Here is a 17078-nt window from a genome sequence, read left to right on the forward strand (position 1 = left end):
CATTTGTGATTGTGGAGACAGAGTCCAAAAACAAAAAGTGAGCTGCTTATTTCAGATGAAAAAAGTCCAAAGAAAAAACTAAACTATGCCCAAGACACAAAGTAACAAAAATCTCGGGAATACAGAGGAACGCACTGGAAACTGACAGCAGGGAAACAGTATGATACGACAAAGGATTAAAGAAAAGCTACAGCTATTAATACGAAGACACACTGAGGTCTAACAGAAGCAAGAAGAAATGGGTAAAACCAATTAAGGGTAACAAGAAAGGGACAGTAAACCTAGGAACAAGAGACAGAAGAAAGCACACATTACAAAACAGGATCTCACAACCTATGACCATAAACACAACGACACATGGGGAGAAAGCTAGAAAAAAAACCCATAAGCCACTAAATAAACTCTAATAAGAACTCAAACAGAAATAAACAAATGCATGAAATCTAATTTAACAATGAAATAAAGACAAAAATATCAAATAAAGTCCATGAAACTCCAAACTTGGTGAGTGGATGGGTGAACACAGGATAAACAGAGTCCATGTATACAAACAATGTGGCGTGACACCGGGCAGCATCTGCACATCCACGTGTGGATTTAAGCACATACGTGTTCACTCCTGCATGCAGGGCTGCAAGAGTGTTTCTGTGTGCACGAAGAGGAGACAAGCAAACAGAATAGGGTTGCAGCAACTAATCAATTAAAATTGATCGTAGCAACAGTTGGCAACGGATTTTATCGATCAGTTGTGTCTGTGATGTATGGTGCTCCCTGTAGCAACATCTCCGTAGACGGAGGCTGCGCGCCGGTCAATGCTGCGCCTTTCTTTAGCTAATGTGATGAATTACAGGAAACGACACCGTCTCCTTTCTTTCCGTCAGCATTTACAAAGCAAAGGGAAGAAAAGTTCAGAGGCTCGAGCTCAGTTTACAGTTCGTCTCAAGCTACAACAGTATGGAAAAACTACTGTATGTTATATTTAGCAGTTGTAGCTGCAGTGACCCGTCTGCATGATGGGAGAGACAGACAATGTTTCTGTCACATTTGTGTCTGTTTTCATGGACAAATGCACATTTTTGGCTCCAATTACAACAGAATACACACATTGTGTCTATTTCCTTTGTGATTTGTAATAAAAATGTGCCTGCATATTTGAGCCTTGCTTCAAACAGTTCTGTACTATGAATATCTTTATGTTCAAGGCTTGTCTGTATGTCTCAGTCTGCTGTAATAAAATAACATCCACGCATATAAAACAGGAAAGAGGCGCAGTGGGAGGACTGCTGTAATGTAAATCTGTCTATTTCCATTCTTCGTCCTGGTGATATTTCTACAGCTGTAATTGAATTTTCCCACAGCTCCCCCCTCCCTCTCTTCCATAACAGGAGCCATTATTTCTAAAGCTCAGAAACATGTTAATCTGTGAGTGCGTGTAAAAGTAGGTTAGAGGACATCAGGCTGTGTGCTGTAAGCCCTCTGCGCCCTGTCAGTCTGTTATACATTCACATTACCAGCATAACACAGGCTGGCCTTCACAGACCGGACTGAGGGAGGGCTTTGTGCTACCCCGACCCCCTTTACCCCCCTTTAACAATGACACTAAGAAGATTTCACTACACAGTGGGACATGTGGGCTAGATTACTCCTCTAAAACCAGCATATTAAAAAAGACAGTGAGAGTAAGAGTAAATAAATCATGGTCAAGAACGGCAGAAGGACAAATAAATAATGGCATCGTCTGGGATTAAATGTATGAGATATAGGCTAAAAAAAGTAGGAGCATTAAGTAATCGATAACTTTCTTCGAACACTGCTGGCAAGCTGGGCGAGCTGAGAGGATTTATTTCATATCAGATGTCCAGAAAAGTCGGTGAGAGCAGAAACTTCAATACTTGGGGAAATAATCACTGCACCTCAGGACTGTAGCCAAAAAATCTTCCAGGACAACACGTCTGACAGTGGAACCATGTCCACAGACAGATGTGCTGCAGCAACACGGACGGAAGTGTTTGATTTGTCTTTGTCCACTTAAAGTGTCAGTTGTAGTTAAATTTAAGAAAAGCTCTTAGAAGCAAGATTTACAACTTCCACAGCCACCTTAGAAACTCTCCAAGCGTCTGTCTGGGGAGTTATTTTCTCCATTCGATTCCCATTTACGCCTCACTTCCCACTCGTTTAAATGACTGGGAAGTGAACCGTGACATCAATTTCAGCGGTCACTGTGAACATGAACACATTTTAACAGAATAACAGTCAAAACTGATATTATTGATGATCAGATACTGTGCTTGCATCAATGCTAAACCAGGTTCCTGATCAGTTTCCTGTTGCTGGCTGTTTATTGGCTGCTTCTGGGAGCAGAGGCAGCATGAACACAAGCTCTCCCAGAGAGTCCATTAACTTTTGACACTTTTATTTACTTACACTGATGAAAACTGACAAAGAGAATAGTTTGACAGGAATAAAATGGCTGTACTTCAGCCAGTGGTTTTGGAAACTTTGTCAAAATTGATGAAATTATGAACGCAGAGTATCATCAGATTTTCATCCATCCATGAAATACCATCTTGGAAAGCATCTGATTGGCAACTGTTTTATTTTTCAGCATGACAATGATCCAAACACACTGCCAGTGCAGTAAAAACATACCTGAATAGACAAACACACAACGGTAATGAACTGGCCTCCTCTCCAATGCCTCACTGCCTCCTTTCTCCTCCCAGCATTAACAGCTATTTGCAGACATGGAGTGCAAGCATGAGCTGTGCCCAATAACAATTTCAATGTTTTTATATTCTTCCTATTGTTAGCCATTTGATTAAATATTGTATGCTCATGTATTTGGGCCTATTGGACAGAGAAAGCATGCTAAGCTACATGTTTGCCGCAGCTTTCATCAAATCTGAAGCAAACATTGAATGACCACCGCATGTACATCGAGTCCTTAAATTAAATACTATGCAGCTGATTTGATGCCAGGAGGGACTGTAGGCTGTTCTGATCTGAGATCTGCGTGCTGTGATAGAGTGAGCCCTAAACTGTGGCCACAACCCCGCAGATTTGTGCAGGTCGGAGCTTCGGTGATTTTGTGTGTCTGTGCTGTGTGCATGAGAGCGCATCTATCAGCGAGAGGCAAAGCTTCATCCAGCTGAGCGTTGGGGGTTTGATGGGTGAAGTTGAAATATGAAATGGCTTCATAATCTCCCTGCCAGACAAAGACAGGAGAGCACAGGGTCAATCCCAATTCACACACACTTTGTTGGCAACAACCGGTCTAATGAAATTTGGCCGGCTGAAAACAAGAGAGGAAGAACAGCGGGGCCAATATCGTTACACAAAGACCACTTTGGGAAATAAAAGTCGGAGGATTGAATTTTTTAACTCCGCTCCAGCCCTTTCACCCCATGAGAGATGGATGGAAAGGAAGAGAGAGAAACTACATGAGATCAAATGAATTTAAGCCAGAGAGAACTGATAAAACCTGCAGCCACGGAAAGAAATGAAGAAGGGAAGAAAGAGAAAAAGAGGCTAAATTAAGTAAATGAGGGAGGAGGAAACTGTACAAAGAAGCTGAGAGAGCAAAGTGAAGAACAAAGTGACTGAAACGAGATGAAAAAGGATTTCATCGACATAATAAATGTCAGGACTAGCATGTGCCGCCCTCCCTGTTCAACCTCGCATGGCATTAACGTCAAATCTGTCACAGGACTCTTAGACCTGCTGAAGTCTAAGTTTAAGCTTTTCATGGTGGAGTACCTGAAGTGAACTTGCTCTCAGATTCAGCTCGCCTGGATCCAGACCTCCAGTCAGCTCACTGAGCCATCTGGCATCCTGACATGAAACAGCAGTTTTTCAGTTAAAGTGTTCGGTCCAGTGGCTGCAAAGAGGACTATTAGCTACTCAGCAGCCCACACAGAACCAACGCTACCGCCCAGCTGTTGGTTCTCCAGTTAATGGTCAGGGAAACCAACGCCCTCCCAAACTGAGACTGGTTAAAGACACAAGACTGTAGATCTAAATGAACACTTGTTCTTTACTTCTCCATCCATCCTCTTCCGCTTATTGAATTCACAGTCACAGAGGGACTGCAGCCTGTTTCAGCTGAGGTGGGATACACCCGGCATAGGTGGCCAGTCGGCCCCAAGGCCGAGACAACCAAGACTAGAATCACCCCACTAACTGTGCAGTTTCACTGCATGTGAAGCCAGAGAGAAGAGAAATCACGCAGACGCAGGGAGAACACGCAAACGCTCCACAGTCCCGACCAGACGGTGGATTCAAACACAAAACCTTCTTTCTGTGAGACAACAGTTCTAATCACCCTGAGCAGTTTCTATGTGACCATGTTCACGTTTTCCAGCCTTTATCCAAGTAAATATGTAGATGTACTACAAACTACTCTACCGGGTTAGTAGAGTAGCACTATGTAGCATAATGCTACATAGTGCTACTATGTAGCATTATTATTATTTTATTCTGCAGACCAGTCTACTGACCCTGAAGGAGAGGTCAGAGGTCAGACATGTTAAACCTTTATATGGTACTTTTCTGCACACACCACCACACGTTATTAGACTCTGTCAGATTTCGACCAATCATTAGCCTGACCTTGAAGACCTCGCTGGATGTACGCCAAATGTTATTGGATTGTTAATATGACCCCACTTACACCCCTACAAAGTTTTACCACAACTCATCCAAAAGTTTTCGAGCTTCCATGTTTACAGACAGTGACACACACACACACACGCAGATGCAAGCAAAAACACTACTACCAACAACTACGATCAATCACAGATTTTTCCCTGAAACCTTTATTTGCCAAAAAGTGAAACTCTTGAGACTTCTCATGCAAGCTGCATGCAGAAGGGGCCTGTTGGGGTTTGAACCCCGACCCCTCAGAGCTTAGATTTGCTGTACTTTAGCTCACAGCTGTCATTACTACTGCGGCTCAATGCTTTTTGTTGTTGCTGTGGCTGACTGTAATATGCAGTATACACCACCGGTCATATCATAATTTATCCGTGTTATCAAGGTTAGGATACACCTTCAGAAGGAAAAGCCCTTTCCCTGAGTATTCCCTGAACCCAGCACAGTGGGAGCTGTGGGTCACAGCAGGAAAGACAAAGTAAAAAGATGAGTCTGGGGGAGTACTGCTAACTACAAATATATTTCTATTGTATTTGCAGGGTTTCTCAGACTATTATCCCGGCAAACGTTTAGTGAGAAAGTAGTTCAGAAACTGACCTTATTTTTAATGTCCATTTTCATTAAGGTCAGCCGAACAGACAAAATTAAAAGAACCAGTCTGTTCGTCTGTGTGCACCAGTGACCCACCAGGAAACACCCAGTGCCCACTACCATGGATACAAGCATCAGCCTGTACATGAATGTCAGTGATGAGGAAAGCAGGAGAAATTCTACAGAAAACTTTATCGTCACGTGTTCTGAATCCAATACGTTTGCATTTTCAACTTTTCTACTTTTTCACTTCCTACTTTTATTTATATCATTGATTTCTGTTTGTTTTATTTACACTACTGCTAATAAATATTTGATTATTTAGTTCAAATTTGCATGCAGTGGCACAGTGGTTAGCACTGCTGCCTCACAGCAAGAGGGTCCTGAGGTCAATTCCAAATCAGGCTCTTTGTGTGTGGAGTTTGCATGTTCTTCCCGTGTTTGTGTGGGTTCTTTCCGCGTACTCCCTTCCTCCCACAGTCCGTGGGGTAGTTGGTGGGGTTAGTGGGGTTAATTGGTCGTTCTAAATTGTGACTGGTTGTCTGTCTCTATGTGTTAGACTGGCAGCCTGTCCAGGCCGTAGCCTGCCTCATGGCCTAAGACAGCTGGGACAGCTCCTGCGACCCTGAAAATGATAAGCAGGAGAGAATGGATGGATGTTCTGCATGCTTGACATCGTGTGTTTTGCTGTCTTTAAGGTAACTCTGTAACATCTGTCCAGGGACTACGGATGAAAAACAGCCTGTTGGATCATTTCTGCTCAGGAGACGTGTTGAGGTCAGTTTATGCAGTCTAAAAATGATCAGAGACATTTCATTTACAACTTTATGCCATTGAAATGTCTCAATAAACACTTTTATTTGCATCAGGAGCAGCCTGCACTGTTGCTGTGCCATCATCTGTTCACATGAATAAGTACTTTGTGGAAGCGTAGCAGTCAGCTCAGGTTTTAGCATTTATGCACCTGCATTTAATTACAGCATGTACTCGATATTATCAGGCATTTCCTTTCTCTTTGGTGGAACCAGCTTCCACAGACTGACACAGTGTGTGTCGGGTTCACACGTTCAGATGGCTTTTTAAGGCCAGCTTACCACAGACTCTCTGCCCTCTTACACTCTTACACGGGAGGATTAACCTGACGTAACGATGTGCATTCATTCATTTTAGGTTCACCTAAAAATAAAAATTAGAAAATTAAAAAAAAAAAAAAAGAAAACTGTAATTTTATTCTTAATTGATGAATTAAACATAAAAAAGCCCACTTTTCATCATGTCAACTATTTGACTCACAACTAATGATTTAATCATTTAAATCCATCATCTATATATCTAGTGTTAAAAATAATATTTGTATAAAATGAAGCAGATAATAAAGATAATTGCTACCTGTATCTGTACTGCTTATCTAAGAGCTCTGAGGGTTTGTCCTCCCATCCTGTCATGCTTAACTCCCTATAAGCCTCTAATTACATTTATAGGTAATTAAATGGGGAAAATAATCACCAAAGCATTTATGCAACATGTTATTAAGTACCTGGGCTGTAACTGAGCAGTTATGAAACACTTCTATTATCTCCTGTTTGCACGATCATTATAGGTGAGATTTAACCAGAGCTTTTTCCTTGAAGTTACCAATAACATTATTATTCTCGCTCCGATCTCCAGAGGTGTGGAAGCTTTTTGTGCAACCACAGAACATCTTTTTCAACATAAAACCTGTAATTTACAATAATTACTGTTCCACACAGAGACTGTAATAGTCTTTTTTTATTCAGATCTCCAATTAACAGTCAACAAGAATACTTTTTTAAACTTCAACTAACCAACCCTGCTCACATCAGTCTGAAAAATCAGGTTTAACGTACAACTATAAAGTCTCGATCCACTGAAAACGCGACGTCCAGATGAACAGAATCGACTATAAGCACTGATGTCACATGTTTAAGATTCCTACTTCAGAGTTTACTTGGGCAGGTCAAATGTATTATTTACCATTGATTTACTATTGGTGAACCATGTTGCTTTTGTTTTGAAGGTTTAGTCACTGCTAACCAGTTAGACCTGGATCCGGCCGGTTCGTTGACTGGGCTGATGTGCTGGTGGTCTCCAGTCTTGCAGCTGGTGATGGAAGTGCTGCTTCTGCTCTGGAAATGCACTGAGTGATGAAGGGAATTCAGGTTGTAACCACCATCTGTCCTGTCATGTCAATTAACCTGTTAGATGTACTACAGGTATGTTCCTGTTGAAAGGGACCTCTCTCTAACAGCAGGTTCTCTGGTTCCCTCATCCAAGCATGAGTGAACCATCGGCTGACCTCTCTCTGGCTGTTGGGGCTTAAATCTTTTGTCTTTCAGATTTCAGTTCATCACATTTGATCAAATCTTAATGGTTGTTCTTTTTCTTCTGTGATTAAAAAAATTATGACTTTTATTCTGAAATATTGCCTGAATCAATCGTATAAACAAAGAAAATGGGTCAAAACCCCATAAAGTCTTGCATTATGCTGTAAAGCAACATTTATATTTTCCACTTGACTTGTGTCATTACATAAAGTACAATGAGAGATATCAGCCAACCTTTAAATACAATAAGGTGAAAATAACTGCTGTCAGTGTTTTTAGAAATCTGCTTATTTCTAACGGGCTTTTTTTCACTTCAGAACCAGTCAAACAGTTTCTTACAAAAGCAAACACATGTTTGTCTAAGAGAGGAACAGATCAGCTGTATCCACACACAGCAAACCCAAAACTGCCTCACAAAACAAGCTGGTTTTGCCGAACATTCAAAAGGAACCTTAAACATTCTTGTTTTTGTTGAACACCAGGATAAAAAAGAAAAACTGGCTGTTTGAGTTGTAGTGCCTGATCCGGGATAGCAAAACTGGATATCCAGAAATCCAGGATCAAATTTCGGAGCATCGTGACCCTGAATATTCATCCCTCTCTCTTCCTTGTTGTTTTGTCCTCTCCAGATGTGTGAAAATGATTTTTCCCCCTCATATTAGTGATTTTTGTCCTCTTTCCCAGCTTTTCACCCTCACAAATCCAAGACCTTATCATTAATGAAATAACCTCAACACCAAGCCACAGGTTTTATGAGTTACACTCGGTGCCGTTAAAGTCGCTCACTGGAGAATCAGCTGATTATGCTGCTCTTATTTATTTATCAAAGCTGGGCATATTTGCAGAGGAAAACCACATAAGTAAATCGAATAATTCATTTCTTTCATTGCACATACATGTCGCCTCTGCCACGAGTAGAATCTGAATCTGTGAGGATATAATGTGAGCTCTTGACAAAACGGGAAACTTCAGCTAATTTAATAATAATCTAATATTCCAAATGTCTCATATTGAGTGACTCTGCAGGCTCTTTCTACACGATACAGAATACTGGAGTATGTTATTGGAGCGCACGCTGCTTCAATGCAAAGACCTTTGGACCAGTGACGGCCGTGTTTGCCTACTGGACGGCTGACTCAGCACTGTGAATAAAACATGTGGGGTGGGGATTGGAGGAGCCTCTGAAGATCGCGGTGACACGGATGAGTACTTCACGCAACCTCTCGCTCCTCAAAATTGCTTCATATTTCTTTATCGCGTGGTCTCCATTTCTACCTGCTCATATTTGACTTTTTTCCACCAGATTCATCAAAGCACGGGGTTGAAATATTCATAGAATCGGGTTCCAGGTAATACAGAGTGTGCACCACTGACAGCTCGTATTAAACTCAACTTATTGGTTTCTGTGCTGTTTTGACTGGAAGCTAATCATCCCATCACCTCCCCGACTGACGTTACGAGTGACAGGGCGCGCTCGGACCACACGAGCCGCTGGAGATCACATCTGCACCGACAGCTGGTTTCTAAATTAGCCCAGAAGGGAAAGGGCCGTGTATATAATCTGTGTCATGAAGCGATTTATTTCTGTACTGATTCATGACTGACGAGTCAGAGGGAGAATTCCTCATTACAGATTCATCTACTGTCCTTCGGATGGAAGAGCGAGGCTGCTGAGGGAGCAGGAGGAGACCTTCCCCTCAGCAGCATTTCTGCTTTCTTTGCTTTTGAACTGAGCGTCCTGCCACCTCAGGGATTTGTGTTTACGGTATAGTTTAACCATCCAGGATCTATTTATCCCTGATAAATAACTGCTGTAATCTGTAATTCTGATTCATCAGTTTGACCACTGGACTTTTACATTAAAGGTCAAGGCAAACTTCCTATAGTGGATCAATAAGGCGTCACATTATCGTTAAAGTCAGCATCCATGGATCCATTTTGCTGTAATGGCTGTACTCTGTGAGGTGCTATAAATACTTTGGCTTAGAGAGCGCTTTCATTCAGGTGACGGCTCAGTAAGATTCTGAGATAAAGGATGCTGGATAAATGACACCACTGAGAAGAGTGAAAATGGGGCACATGGTAACACACCTCACTGCTCAAGTGCTTGAAAATAGGCTGATCTACCCAGGACCTCTTTTTATTTTAGGTTTACTTGGAGGAGTCGTGTCAGTGATGGGATGAGACTGGATGGTCATGATACGATCAGATGCACGCTTTAAAGTAAAAGTACACGAGTACGACATGCAAAACCTGCTTAAAGTGTTAAAAGTAGTCACCTATAGTAATGATCACCTATTACTATTCATGACAGAATATAACAGCTAGATGTTTCCAAATAAGTCATCTGCCCGTCGTGAACCAAGTGAGCTTAAAATTCCAGCTAAACTTTGGTTTCAGTGCAGAAACTCCTCAGTCTGCCAAAAGACACCTGCGGGAAAAATGGGCCCGATTCCACAGATCTGTGACCTGAATAAAAACCCTTCCCTGGTGGGTTTATGATCTCCACCAGTGACCGGTTCAACACTAATATTCATTTTTACTTTTTAAATTAAAGCAGATGACTTGTGATGAGTGCATCCCTCACATCGCTCATCATATCTGCATTTAAAACATTAACCAACTGCTCAGCCCGAGGACCTCACAGCCCAGCAGGGGGCACCATGAAGGCCACGTCTGTCTTTTACATACTTTGTAGATGGACACAGTGTAGCTACAGAGGAACTCAGAAGCCTCTGACTGCTGTCAGTTTCAGTTTTTTCAAACATCAAAAATAAAAAGTTCGACTCACTGCTGACGGCCGAGTCTCCTGATCAAAGTCTGATTGGTTCCAAAGTCTAATCTGATCTAAAATATAACATTCAAGGTGTTTTAAACTCGGGATTTTAATACTGAAGTGAAAACTGACCACAATAAAACATCAGCTGGTGATTCCAGCTGAAAAATAACACCTCATTCATTCATCAATAATAAACTGTTCCCATCATAATGATATTAATCTTCTATTTCAAGTGGAAAAAGATTTTCACAGAGAGCTCGGCCCGTGTGCAGCTGCCGCTGGCTGTGGGTAGTCATCTGTTTCTCCCACTGCCAAAAATAATCCTGGAAATCAGGATCAATCCTGGAAAGCTGCTGATTTTTCTCGTTATCAAACATCCCGGGATTGTCCAACTAGTGAAACTTTGTTTGGATGGAAGCTCGTTAATCTAAAAATCGAAGAGTTGCCCTGAGACTAAACAAAACCTGGATTTTCTCTCAGTTCTCCCACTGCTTCCACCCTCCTCATCTATACAGCTTGGATGTTTTATACTGTGGCAGTCAGATGTAGTGGAGAATTTTCCTATCTTAGTATTTATTTATTTATTGTCATTGTCAAGAACAATGAAATTGCGTTTGGGGCTTCCATACAACCCAAAAAGAAGAAGAAAATAATAAATACCCCTTAAAACCCAAGTGTACATATTTAACCCAGTGTGACTCCAATGCAATAAGACAATCCTTAGCAATAATGTTCGTAGAAATTCAGACAAAGACCTGAGAAACATGACAAAATACAACAATGCACCCCATTCAATATTATTGTACTGTGAGATATGATATCAGATATGATAGTTATCTATTTAAGAAAGAGGGGGGGGGGGGCAGGAGGGGGAAGAGAATAAAGATATGATGCACCAATGCAGACCAGTTCATTGCTATTAAGAAGTTGGATATGGTTATTGTCCGTGAGAGGGGGGCAGAGAGTTCAGGAGCCTCACAGCCTGTGGATACAGGCTGTTGGCCAGTCTGGATGTTCTGGCCTGTATAGACCTGTACCTTCTCCCTGAGGGCAGCAGATGGAAAAGGTGGCGCACAGGGTGATGTTGGTCCCGCAGGATACTGTGCACCCTCCTCAGACAGCGAGTGGGGAAGATATTACTGATCTCTGGCAGACTTGTTCCAATAATTCTGCCAGCTTCTTTCACCACCCGCTGGAGTGCTTGCTGATCGGCCTTGGTGCAGCTGGGGAACCACACACACTTCTATATCATTAGAAATATTAAAGTAAATAGAAAAAAAACAAATCTGTACTTCTATTTAATACTTGCTACAGCAAAAAGGGTCTTCATTAAATTCCAGAGCTGCATTGCATGAAAGGTTTAAACCCTGGTGAGGTACGCTGACATGTTTTGATAAACCCACCAAACTCTGAAGGATTTCTGATGTGGTTTAGTTAAAAATACTCTCAGACTAAACATCATCGCTCATCCTAACTGTTGAGATCAGCTGCTAGCCTCTGGTGTTATATTGAATCATTCATCAACTTCTAAATCTGTGAGCTACAGTAACCCGTGGCAGAGCGGCTGTAGGCTTTGTCTTTTCCATTTGGGTCAGAGTGAAGCTCTCGCTTGCATAAGCCCAGCCCTGAGCGGCTAATTCTACACCAGGAGAGCAACCTGAGGCGTCGCGGTGGGAGGAAGAGCAATACAGTTAGATTTATTGTTTAGCTCCACCCTCCTCGGGTCATTCTGAGTCCTGCCATCTATTTATCTAAAGTATCCATACATATAAAGACAGAGGGGAGAAAATGGGAAAAGAATGATGTGCTGCAGGATGAGTCGAGCTCCTATGGTTGCATAAGTGCATTAGCCGACTGAGGCCTTGGGACGACACACAGAAAACATTAAGTTGCATTGTGGTCGGTAAAAGCCTGACTCGGAGCATTTTCTGCCTTTTCCCCTGCTAGATCAGGTATAACAGGAACGTGCTGATGGAGGAGCTTATCATTACCAAACATCACCTTTCAACCAATTCAAAGCCACATCAGCTAATAATAATAATAATAATAATAATACTGATATTATTTTCTTAACATTTTTCAATAAATAAGTACAATAACGGCATGCATGCAGATGTAAAAACGTTGGATTGTAACGCTGACTGAATCACAGTGAAAAGAGACGCTTTATGTCGAGTTTTCTCCATTTCAAACCTTTAAAGCTGCGACATCAGTCAGAGACAGAAGTTTCAAACTGAGTAATTACAGTAAGTTCTGCTTCACTCTCTCTCCACGAGGGCATCTCATTATCTTTAATTACCAAGTAAGCAAAACTTCTGCAACTTTGTCTCTTTTTTGTCATTTCCCTCTATCATTATCAGTATTTTCCAGCAGTTTACTCAACACTGTGTTTGTATCCAAAGCTGAAGCAGCAGGAAAACATGTACGTGACCATAAACCAGCTATTTTCATCCCACTGCTCATTTTAAGCATTTCAAGCATAATGGACTGCTTAAACAGCACACATGTTCATATTTACAATCTTAACAGTGAGACACAATCACACACAAACACAAAGGACCATCAGAAGCCACACAACTAAACTAACATTAAATTTAGCTCTTTGCTAAATGATTTCTACGTTATCTCTGAAAAGCCAGCATAGCGGCAGCAATGTTGCTAACAAAGTGTCAACCTGAGGTTTGTAAACCAGTGTGTGAAAGCTCTGTGGGTACGACCATCTTTTATATCCAGTCCACAAGCTGTCAGCTGTGATGAAAGAGATCAGGACGCCTCCTCGGTCAGCTGCTCTGATATGCCGTTATCTTTGTGCCACTATTCTGAGCGCACGTAAAAAAAAAGTTTGCAGGTGCAAGTGTTGCATTTTGAGGAGAAATTTATTTTGAGTGAAGAAAATTCATTGCTGCATGCAAAAAATGTATTTCAGTGTTTGCTATTATCCACACACACAAACACACACACACACACACACACACACACACACACAACAGCAGCCCCTCTCGCTCAGTTTTTGCATTTGCGCTCGCTCGCAATGTGTTGCTCGTGCGCGCTCAACTCTTTCTCTACACCGTTATATTTGTGCCACAAAACCAGCCAATCACAGACTTGGATGCAAAAACATCTGATTGGCTGTTCTGGTCTCCAATCAGCTCGAAATGACGAAATGCAATATCCCAGAATCCATTTCGGGATAATAGCAAACACAAATACATTTTTTGCACGCAGGAATGAATTTTCTTCACTCAAATTCAGCTTTTCTTCGCTCAAAATAAATTTCTCCTCAAAATACCACACTTGCACCTGCAAACTTTTTTTACATGTGCTCAGAATAGTGGCACAAAAATAACGGCATACTCTGAGGGTATCCCACCCGAGGCAGACGCAGGTCACACTGGAGAAACTACATGAGCGGGAGGTCTGAGGTGTCTCTGCCCCACGACCTGAACCCGAATAAACAGCACATGTTGGATGGATCAAATCATACATAATAAATATTTCAGTTATTGTAGAAGTCCCGTACCAGCAGACTGAGAGACAGCTTCTTCCACCAGGCCATCAGACTGCTGAACACGTCATAGACACCTCAGCTTCACTACTGGAACTTTAACATTATGCACTCCATACTGTACAGTAATGCCACTGTTTTGCACATGTCTCAACTCTGTATATTTTTAGATATTTTATTTATTGTTTACTCTATTTAATTTGTAAAATATGTGTGTACACACACACACACACACACGTAGAAAAATATTTAGTATACACATCCAGAAATGCATATACTATTATATATTGTACATATATTTATTAGTTTCAGATGTAGCCATTCTTGTATTTTGCTTGTTTACATTATTGTATTTTGCACAACTCTGTTGCTTGTGAAGCTCGCACACAAGAATTTCACTCACATGTGCTGTACCAATGTACCTGCACATGTGATGTGACAATAAAAGTGATTTGATTTGATTTGAAGTGAAGTGATATTTTCACTCGTCTCACTGAAGCTCTTTTGCACACTTTCAGATGCTGTACCAGCTAAAAATGGATTGGCAACAACTTAAAGCGTAAGCTGAAACTCTGGCCTTCTGCTAGCTAGCCTCCTTGGTGGATTTCAGTGGGTGGTATAAATTATTCTGTATAAAACAACACAACTCCCAATGAGTCTTTCATCACTAGTGTGCTATCAAACTATTGATAGCGTAGCTGTCGAATGATGAAGTCTCATGTTTTTGTGTTCACCTCCAGAACAGGCGGTGCAAACTGCGCTTCAATCAATATGAGGTTGATCAGCAGTGTAGCAGCAAAGAAAAATGAAAACAATAATTCTGCAGCTTGAATCTGGCTCATCGGCACAAAGCGGTGACCAGGATGAAGTTTGTGTGGTGACACTGAAAGCAGATGGTCCAACAAGAACGACAACACCAGCTCTGCTTATTAATTATTTCTCATTAACAAATGGTACAACAGCTGAACAGGTCCAGAATTACCAGTCCTTCCAGTACAGATTTAGAGGGAGGGGGTGGGTGAGGGGAGTGAGCTACAGACAGATGTCATCTTGTTGCTCTGGGTGGAGTGGGCTCTGATAAATCTCACTCTAAGGGGCTCAGAAGCGTCGCTAATTGACTTTGGGGAAATGATGCACAATTACACATCAAATGCAGCCTGATGCGAGCACATATGGGCCGAGACGGGACGCAGACGTCGGTGACAGCAGCCCAACGTCCTCCAAGCAAGCCACGGGATTTCAGCTAGACCACTCGCTATGCACGCGTGTGCTGTATATATAAACACCTCGACATGAAATATGTGCTTCAGCATTTCAGGATTAATTATGATTTCCTAATCCGTCCGTGGCTGTTAACAGCAGCAAAAACGCTCCACCGGCGGCACAGAGCCATCTCGTCCTGCAGTAATTGATTTGTTTGAAGTCGGGCAGAAAAAGGAGGAGGCCTGCTGGTGACGTGTCTTTGGACAAAAGAAGCATTAGTCGGGATTAACGAGAAGAAATTCTGATGGACGGGAGGCAAAAGAAAAAAAATGCCTCTACGCAGGCTCGCCGCTCCGCCCTCCTGATTAAAATAACACTGCACTGGTGCTAACTAGCAGGTGGAGCCCACAGCTGAGAGGGCTGTGTTTATGGCTCCGTGTGCGGTCCTGTCACCGATCAGCTGTGTTTCTGTGCTCAGAAAGTCGTGCGTAAGCGACTCAGAGGGACCGGTGCTCCACCCCATCTCGCCGTCCAAATGTTGAGTCATTCTGGCCAACAAACCCGACTTCTGTTGCAACATTTCAGTCTGTAACAACACAATAAAAACACAATCTGGTCGAAGTTCAGCCTTCTTGAAACAAATCTGCAGCCACAGTGAGATGGCACGAAGCTCACGGAGCTGAAAAGAATCAAACAAGGAAAAAAAACGATTTACTGACAATTTCTTCAGTTCTTTGTGCAAAACAATGAAAAACTGCAGAAAAACACTCGACCTTATTTCTTCTTCTAACATCTATAAACCTTCATCTTCATCTTTGTTTGAAATCAATTAGTGAGTAGCTCTTTATTAAACATCTTAATCAGCCTGGGAGTCAAACCAAACCACCAGTTTTACTTTTATCGACTCGACTATCTCAGAAACCCGGGTAGGAATTATTTTCCATCCTTAATTCTGAGAAAGCTTTCTTACGATGCTCTCTTCATTTAAACTGAAATAATTCATCCAGATAATGAAGCTTGTTGGAATAAATGGTCCTCAGTTCTAATTTTTACAACAACTGATGATGGATGCCAAAGAAAAAGGGAAAATCAGGAGAAGCAATGCGCTAGAAAAACAAGGAAATACGAAGAAAAAGATGGAAGAATAACATGGGAGAGAGGGACGACAAAAAGCAGTTATTCCAGAGGAATTAAAGAATAAAAACAATCGAAAAAAGGAAAAACATGGCAGAGGCAGATAAACCATCAAGAAGGTAAAGAAATGAGAGGGCCTGAAGCAAAGTTAAGGATTTCTGAAATAAAGGTTAAAGGACAAAAGTGGTTTTAAAGGGACGACGCTACAATACCAGACTGAGCCTTAAATGTGCACCAATCTCAGCCCTGATCTCACAGTGACATTCATCCCCCTCCACCATTACTGGAATTAAATAACTGGAATTAGCAGCACACCGCCAGATCTCAGGCGTACAGAGACAGAAAGACATGAGCAGAGATTTTAAATGACGGGGGGGAAAGAGAGAGTGGGACAGACTGCAAAAGTCCCACAATGAAGGGGGAAAGAGGGAAAAGCACTTTGAGGTGAGAAGCGAGGGAAAAGGGGCGTGCAGCAGGGAGAGACCCTCAGGCGACTGTTAAACTGACTTAATCAGATCAACTTACTGACCTGGATAAACTCTGCTTGACTGGAACACACAGCTACTCACATTATACGCCGCCCCTCGAGTGCACGACAGAGTTTAGTGCACGTGTAACTGTGCCGTTGTTCCAGTGCGTGCTCTGGAAAAAGCGGGAGGCTGCAACACGGGGAAAACATCTAGTAATTCAATATTTAAAGCTCGCCTTTAATTCCCAAACTGTTAGTTACAGAAGAGAGAACGTAACCACAGATAAGAAGATTTGATCTGATCATAAAAGAAAAGGATGGATGACGAACTCTGGGTTTGAAAAACTGACACCAGTACAGAACTGGCAAAAAGTGCAGCTCCTCTAATGGTCACTCGAGTCT

At 42.0% G+C, this 17078-nt stretch overlaps 1 protein-coding gene across 6 annotated transcripts in view; it reads right to left on the minus strand.

Moving 5' to 3' along the window:
• Positions 1-17078, minus strand: part of LOC146670640 (dedicator of cytokinesis protein 3-like) — a 250680-nt gene that overhangs the window by 193647 nt on the left and 39955 nt on the right. The gene's annotated exons all lie outside the window — the stretch shown is intronic.

The sequence above is a fragment of the Rhamphochromis longiceps genome, linkage group LG5, assembly GCF_057381845.1.
Source record: "Rhamphochromis longiceps isolate RC_006_pf linkage group LG5, R_longiceps_female_GT1.1, whole genome shotgun sequence".
In the NCBI taxonomy this organism is placed as follows: Eukaryota; Metazoa; Chordata; class Actinopteri; order Cichliformes; family Cichlidae; genus Rhamphochromis; species Rhamphochromis longiceps.